Here is an 8,157-nt window from a genome sequence, read left to right as displayed (position 1 = left end):
AAGCGCAGGCAAGGGTATCAAGCAAAGGCAACCATTTCGGTGCAACAAGACCAAGACCAGCGGGGCGGCAGAACAGAGGTCATCGTGGAGCCCAAGCCAGCGTCATCGTCAGGGTCTTTGGCAGGCGAGGACCAACTTTAGTCAGGATAAGTGTACTAGATGTTCCCCTTCAAAATGGCCAATTGTTGGTGCCCTTCCTGCTCAATATTTGGGAAGAGACCCAGGGCCTCCGCCTATAAATAGGACTAGCCACCCCCAGGGTAGAGGGACCGGGTCCATCGGCATCTGATCTGGAGACCAGCCAGAGAGAAGAACCTTGGACAGCACCACCATAGGAACAGACCCTCGCGAGGCTGTTCTTCCCTTGTATTGTTCATCAGCCCCAGAGGCAATCCACCACACCACACACTGGAGTAGGGTATTACACCACAATGGTGGCCTGAACCAATATAAATCTTGTGTCCTTTGTGTTGTTCTTCGTGTAGTTTAGATCCTAGCGAGGCGGTGAGACATGAGTAGGCTGGGGTGTGATCTCTGTGTGCACCCCAGTGTTTGAACCTCAAGGGTCTGCCGGAACCCGAAATCCGAACGTTGCTTCTAGTAGTTCTCTTGATTCCACTAGTGATTCTCTTAGCCAAGTTACACTTGAGCAAGAAAATAGCTTATTGAAGGGAATTATAGAGAAAGGTGTTTACAAGAGCCTTGCCGGGAGTAAACAATTCGAGGAAATTGTACGCAAGCAAGGAAGGCACCGGAAGAACCAAGGTGTTGGTTTTGAACGAAAGTTCAATGCCAATGGAGTTGAGTGGGAAGAAGATCAGTACCCCAAGACGAAGTTTGTTCCTCAACAAGAGAAGTATGATCCTACTTCCTTCAAAGGGACACAAGCTCAAGATGATCTTCCACCACAAGACCATAAGCAAAAAGGCAAGGATAAGCTTCAAGAGGAGATTGATGCATTGGAAGAAGCTCCTAAGGCCTTGGTCAAGTGGGTTCCCAAGACTACATCAAGTTCTAGTTCATAAGGTATGACTACAACTCCAAGGATTCCCATCAAGATGATGTGGATCCCGAAGAACAAGAACTAGAGAGTTCTTGAGGGTGACTCCGCCAACATAGTTCACTCTTATCATTTTGGCAACAACAAGTGCAATCAACTTCCACATCTTGCACTTGTTCATGGAGTCACAAACCCTCTTGTTGGTAAGACAAGGGACAAGGTAACCTAATGCTTTCATAGACATCATCTTGTGTGTGCATCACTCTATGTCTATGGATATCCTTGTTTGTTCCTTGTGGGACTAACCCATGTAGGTATTGAAAGTGCAACTCACTCCAAAGGATTGCTCCAAATGATCTACATCAACATTGAGCATCCACATCTTCAACACCTACATGAAGTCATCATTGACAAAACCCAAGGTTAGTTCATCCCTCCTAGGGGGGATCTCGCATCTAGGGGGGGCTTTACTCTAAGAATTGAGTTAAAGCAACTCTAATGGTGTGAACACAACAATGCTTTATGTAAAAGTGGTAACCCCAGTTGTGCTTAAACGATGAGTATGACCTATGATCAAATGTTCTCATTTGACTCCTAAGTCAATATACTCATATATAGATGACCTAGTCATTGCCAATTGCTTGATAGATGCTAGAATGGTTGTGCATGCTTTGCCACATATTTCATTTTCCATTTTATTGTGTGAGCATGTTGGTTGCATATTTTACTCATTCGAGGACATCCACTTGTTGCTTTGATTGTTTGGTTTATTTTCTTTTGCCAAGTGGATGGAAAAGAATGCCTAAGAACCCTCTCTAGCTATCTATGATTTTCTTGTCTCAAACTCTATTCATGCTACATCACAAAGTTTGATCAAGTCAGATTCGAACCACTCCGTGTGAGGAGCACTCAGAGTCCCCGATTTGTCATAGACTTAAACTTCCAAAACTTCTTTGTGCATTTCGGTCTGATCGATTCATCCATTTCGGTCATACCGATATCACTAAGTCAATTTAGATTTTCAACCTCGGCGCAACCGATTTGAACTCTTCGGTCACATCGAGTTGCAGTAACTGCTTGCAATTATGCATCTCGGTGCCACCGAGTTGTTCCACTCGGTCACACCGACAGGGTCAGGCTATATATATCCCCGGGCCAAAATTTGGAAATTTCTCCGAACCCCTTCGCCCGCGCTCAGTCTGCTCTGCCTCCCTGGGTCTCCGGATCATCCTCCTCGTCCCCAGCTGCCTCCCACCACTGTTCTCCGCCGCTGTTAATGGGAATCGTCTCCGCCGTAGCAAGTCCATCGCCGCACTTAGGGTATGGACTTGATCCTTGTGCTAATCCCACTCCGATTCCTAGCACATTCTTTTGCCATGTATCTTGCCACAATTGAGAACTCCTATCGAGCGAAAACACTCCGTAGATTAGGTTTGGATTGAAAATTTAGGGTTAGGTTTCCACTGAAATCATCTCGGACCAACCGAGTTGAAGAAATCGATTCCACCGATTTGGCTCAGGCTAGTGCACATGTGATTCTCGGTCTGATCGAGAATTGCAAATCGGTGTGACCGAGTTCAGGACTTTGTGAAACCCTAGCAGCCTCGGTGCCACCAAACTGTGACTCGTTCTGACCGAGTTCACTAGTTTAGGTTCCAAAAGCTGCTTCGGTATCACCGAGTTTTCAAATCGGTAGATCCGAAATGCTTTCTGTGGAAAACTAAAACTAATTTTTGATTCATTCCTTTGCAAAAACCTCTGTACTTTGTGATGCTCATCTACTCTACCTCATCTATATCTATTCACAGGGTCTGCTGTTAGTATTTGCATCATGTCAGATCAGAGTGACAGTCAGAACAAGTCTGAGGAGCAAGTTCACATGAGTGAGGGCACTAGTCCCTCTAGCAGCTATGATGGTAGCAGGAGCACACCTAGCAACTTGCCTAAGGCAGCCACCAGGGCCAGAAAGAAGAGAACCTCAGATTCTGAGGATGAGGACTATGTGGCTGTTGAGGATGAGGCCACCTCAAAGAAGAAGGTCCTGAAAAAGGAATGTGGCACAGCTGCTGCCACTAAGCCTGGTATGAGGACCAACGCACCTGCAAGAAGAATTCCCATGTCTAAAGCCAGAGCCTCAACTCAAGTAACTTTGGAATCTGAACCCAAAGAGGCTGCCGCAGAAGGGAAGAAAAGGAAAGAAAGGGTCAAGAAGACCATGGCCAGGGTTGTTGGAAAGCCCTCCATGCTGGAATAAGAAGAAGAAGAGGTTACTGCACCAGCACCTAAAACTCAAAAGCTTATGGGAGATGCTATCAGGTCAGGGGCTGCTCCATCAAAGCCCAAAGAAGCTCCCAAGGCAGCTGCTCCAAAGCCCAAAGCTGCACCCAAGAGGAATACAAGGAATATTCCTACTGGAGAGAAGAACAAGGCCCCAGTGCCTAAAGCTGCTATAAAAGAAGAAGAAGATGATGACGCACATGTTTTGAGGAAGTTGAAGCCCAAAATTCGAGATCACAATGATGTTCATCCAGTAGCCGAGGACATGAAGCTCAGGAAGGATGCAGGAGTCAGAAAGTGGAGATTGACTGATCCCTATGCAGTCAGGAGAATAACTGCTATGGACTATAGGTTCCATACAAAGGAACAATAGGACTTCTATGAGACAGTGTTGCTTGTCAAGAAGCCTATAGTCTGTGATATGTGATGGGTGGACTGGAAGTACATCAGGTAAAATGAAGAGCACTATCCAGGAGTCTATGATAGTTTCAAGTCTTGTGGAGTAGAGGACTTTGTTGGGCAGAAGCTCACAAAGTGGAATGATGAGCTTATTATGCAGTTCTACTCCACAGATCACTTCTACCCAGATGAAAGGATTGTCTGGATGTCTGAAGGTACTAGGTACGAATCAACAGTTGAAGAATGGGCAAAATTGATCAATGCTCCTCAGGAGAATGAGGATGACTTGGATGTCTATGCCAAGAAGAAGAAGGATCACAACTCCATGGCACATATGTACAGAGAGATCCCAGATGCTGCTGTTGAGACACACAAATTTGGATTAGTACATTACCTTCTGTCAGGTTTGCCAACAATCAACTGGATCCTCAGGCACACTCTCTTGCCAAAGTCGGGTGATCACAAGATGATCAGAGGCCATGCAATTAACCTGCTTCACATATTTGATGTGCCTCAAAAGTTCAAAGTCATGAGCCTAATTGTGGAAACTATCAAGAGGACAGCTGCTGATCAGAAGAGAAGTTGTAGGTATGCACCACAGATCCAGGAGCTAATCAACTCCAAGATGGGCACTGGCACATATCTCTTGGACAAGGAACACATGCCCATCTACCGAGACTTTGAGGACAACACTGTGGTAATGGATGAAAATGAACCATCTTCTGTGCAAGCACAAGAGAAGAAGGAGAAGGCAAGGACTGAAAAGGCTGCAAAGATGCCAACCATTGATGAGGCATCTCAGTATTTCCTGAACAGCAAGCAAGATCAGCATGGCTACTTGATTGCCTCCACTTTGAGGATTGAGAAGGGATTGGCCACCCTGACTCAAAACCAGGAGAGCTTGGAGAGGATCATGGAGCAGAAGTTCTATGATTTAGATGTGAAGGTCACTGAGATACAATCAGTTGTTGAGCAACTTCAGGATGAAGTGCGGGAGAAGAAGGGCAAGCCTACCACTGATGCTTCTGCTAGAGTGCCCAGAAGTCAGAGATCTGCTGTAGTGCCTGTTCCAGACACCAGAGCTACATCATCTGCACCAGCTACAGCTTCAGTGCCACCAGCTCCAGCACCCACTCCACCAGATCCATCTACATCAACTAATGCCTTCGTCCTTGGAGTTCTATGTACACCACCACCTGAAGACCAATCCTGAGAGTCGATCTAGCACTCTGCATTTTTTATGAACTTTTTGGTAACTTGTTTCCAAAGGGGGAGAAAATGTATAAATCATAGGTTTCGAGAGAGAGTGTTGATTTTTGTTCTCTCTTGTTTTTGGTGGTTGAACTTTGTTATTTGCTTGTTTGAGATACTTTATGCTTTTGTGTGATACTTGGATGATCATGTGGTTGATCATATATGATGCTACCTTAATGCTTGTTGGATGACATTATCCTTTTAAATTCATATATGATCATTCACTTTGCTTGGTGATGAGTGCATGTATTTAAGTATTATCATTTTGAGCGCTCCACCATGATGTATGTCATGGAAGAGTAACCCATGATTCTAATTCTTTGTGCATTGCAGTCCAAAGCAAATTTTAAATAATGCACAAATTTAGGGGGAGCTCTTACTTTTCACACACTTCTCAAAGCGACAATGTTTTCAATCTTATTATCATTTGTCGAAGCTTTGATCTATATGTTGTCATCAATTACCAAAAAGGGGGAGATTGAAAGTGCAACTATCCCAAAGTGGTTTTGGTAATTCCTAACAACATATAGCTCATTGAGCTAATGCTATTTCAAGATAAATATTTCAGGAAAGCTCAATGATTGGCATGGCATGGATGAGAAAAGTGGACCCCTCAAAATGCTAAGGACAAAAGGATTGGCTCAAGCTCAAAGCTCAAGACTCTACATTTTCTATTTTAGTGATCCAAGATCACATTGAGTCTATAGGAAAAGCCAATACTATCAAGGAGGGATGAGGTGTTGCATAATCGCTTTCTTGCTCAAAATGCTTAGTGATATGCTCTAAAGCCCTCAACTACTTTCTCACATCCACATATGACCTAAACCAAAAGTCAAACTCGGCCCCACCGATTCTTTCTATCCAGCACCACCGAGTTCAGATGTCATAGCCACTGCCACAAACCCTAGGCAAATCGGTCTCACCGATAGGGATCTCGGTCTCACCGAGATGGGATTGTAATCTCTCTGTTTCTCTTTGTAACGTTTCGGTCCCAGCGAGATGAGCGAGCGGTCCCACCGAGATTGCAATGTAAACTCTTTGTTTCCCTTTCTTAACATATCGGTCTCACCGAAATGAGCGAATCGGTCCCACCGAGTTTACTTGACCAACCCTCTGGTTAGCTTATTACCAAAATCGGTCTCACCGAGTTTGTGTAATCGGTCTCACCGAGATTACGTTATGCCCTAACCCTAACCATATCGGTCCTACCGAGTTGCATGTCGGTCCCACCGAAAATCCTAACGGTCACTACATTTGTTGAATCGGTCTGACCGAGTTTCTCAATTCGGTCCCACCGAGATTGGCAAGTTGTGTGTAACGGTTAGATTTTGTGTGGAGGCTATATATACCCCTCCACCTCCTCTTCATTCGTAGGGAGAGCCATCAGAATGAACCTACACTTCCAACTTACATTTTCTGAGAGAGAACCACCTACACTTGTGTTGAGGCCAAGATATTCCATTCCTACCATATGAATCTTGATCTCTAGCCTTCCCCAAGTTGCTTTCCACTCAAATCTTCTTTCCACCAAATCCAAATCCTGTGAGAGAGAGTTGAGTGTTGGGGAGACTATCATTTGAAGCACAAGACAAGGAGTTCATCATCAACACACCATTTGTTACTTCTTGGAGAGTGGTGTCTCCTAGATTGGCTAGGTGTCACTTGGGAGCCTCTGACAAGATTGTGGAGTTGAACCAAGGAGTTTGGAAGGGCAAGGAGATCGCCTACTTCGTGAAGATCTACCACTAGTGAGGCAAGTCCTTCGTCGGCAAAGGACATGGTGGGATAGACAAGGTTGCTTCTTTGTGGACCCTTCTTGGGTGGAGCCCTCCGTGGACTCGCGCAGCAGTTACCCTTCATGGGTTGAAGTCTCCATCAACGTGGATGTATGATAGCACCAACTATCGGAACCACGACAAAAACATCCGTGTCTGCTATTGCGTTTGCACTCTCCAAACCCTTCCCTTTACATTCTTGCAAGTTGCATGCTTTACTTTTCGCTGCTCATATACTCTTTGCATGCTTGCTTGAATTGTACTAAGATTGCTTGACTTGTCCATTGTTGCTAAAATCTGCCAAGAACTAAAATTGGGGAAGGATAAGTTTTTATTTGGTCAAGTAGTCTAATCACCCCCCCTCTAGACATAGTTTCGATCCTACACCGCCCTTATAGTTGCCCATGAATGACTTTAACGCATGGGGTAGAAACTGCCAATTCACTCTTCCCACCACGCCCAGATCCTTAGCCATGTATGTTGCATGCATCACGCGGAGTAGGTAACGGAGGCGCGGGGTGCGAGAGAGCATTATGGTGAGGGCCCGATCTTCTTGAATTGGTGGAGGAGGATGGTGGTTTACCCGTCGCAGAATCAGCCCCTAGTCGCTCGCTCTCCTACAAAAGGAGGAGCGGGGGAGGGGTGGAGGCGCTCATCCACATCCCTCTCCTCCTCCGCCTTGCTTCGTCTTAAGTATGCTGCAAGCGAGAGCCCGGGGCAGGGGCCCAGGCTTGAGCTTGGAGCTGATGACACCAAGCAATGGTGATGACGCTCTCCTTGTAACTGAGGTTGATGTTAGAAATCCAAGGTGAAGGGCTTGTGATCGTTAGAAATCCCAGTACTGTCCCTCTCCTTGGAACTGAGGTTGATGTTGATAAAGAGGGTGCCTTCCTGCCCGCCATGGTGGGGTGCGGTGTGTCTCAAGCCCCCTGGTCATCTTGGTCGCTCACCGTCTCTCCGGAGGGGATGCCGAGTCGCGAGGCTGGCACGTCCTTGTAGAGGAGTTTATGAAGATGAAGCCAGGGAACACGGAGAAGGCGGGATGCAGGCCGTCAGGTCGGAGTACGATTGCATCCACGCGTTCGTATCGTCCAAGTGACCTGTCACCTCGTCTTTCCGCTCTTCCCCTCCTTCCCGGCACCGTCATCACCCGCCTTCTGGTTGCCGGGGAGGGGGCTGCTCTCTTGGTGCCTTCGTCTCCTCCAGCAGTCTTCCAGCTAAGCTTTGGTGGATGACTCCACTGTCGCTCGAGCTGGGGCTTCTTGCGAGTCCTGGTGGTGGTGACCAAGGGCACCGCCGAGCTGCTTTGTTCGCCCTCCTCCTTCGCAGCCTCGCCACTACCGATCTTGTCAAAGCCTGTGTCCGGCAGGCCATGACATGATCGGGATGGACTCCCGTTTGGGTGCTCTTCCTGACCCCTTCTCTTCCCACCGCACTACCTGGGGGAGAAGG

Source organism: Triticum aestivum, chromosome 4B, assembly GCF_018294505.1.
Source record: "Triticum aestivum cultivar Chinese Spring chromosome 4B, IWGSC CS RefSeq v2.1, whole genome shotgun sequence".
In the NCBI taxonomy this organism is placed as follows: domain Eukaryota; kingdom Viridiplantae; phylum Streptophyta; class Magnoliopsida; order Poales; family Poaceae; genus Triticum; species Triticum aestivum.
This window is presented reverse-complemented; position numbering follows the sequence as displayed.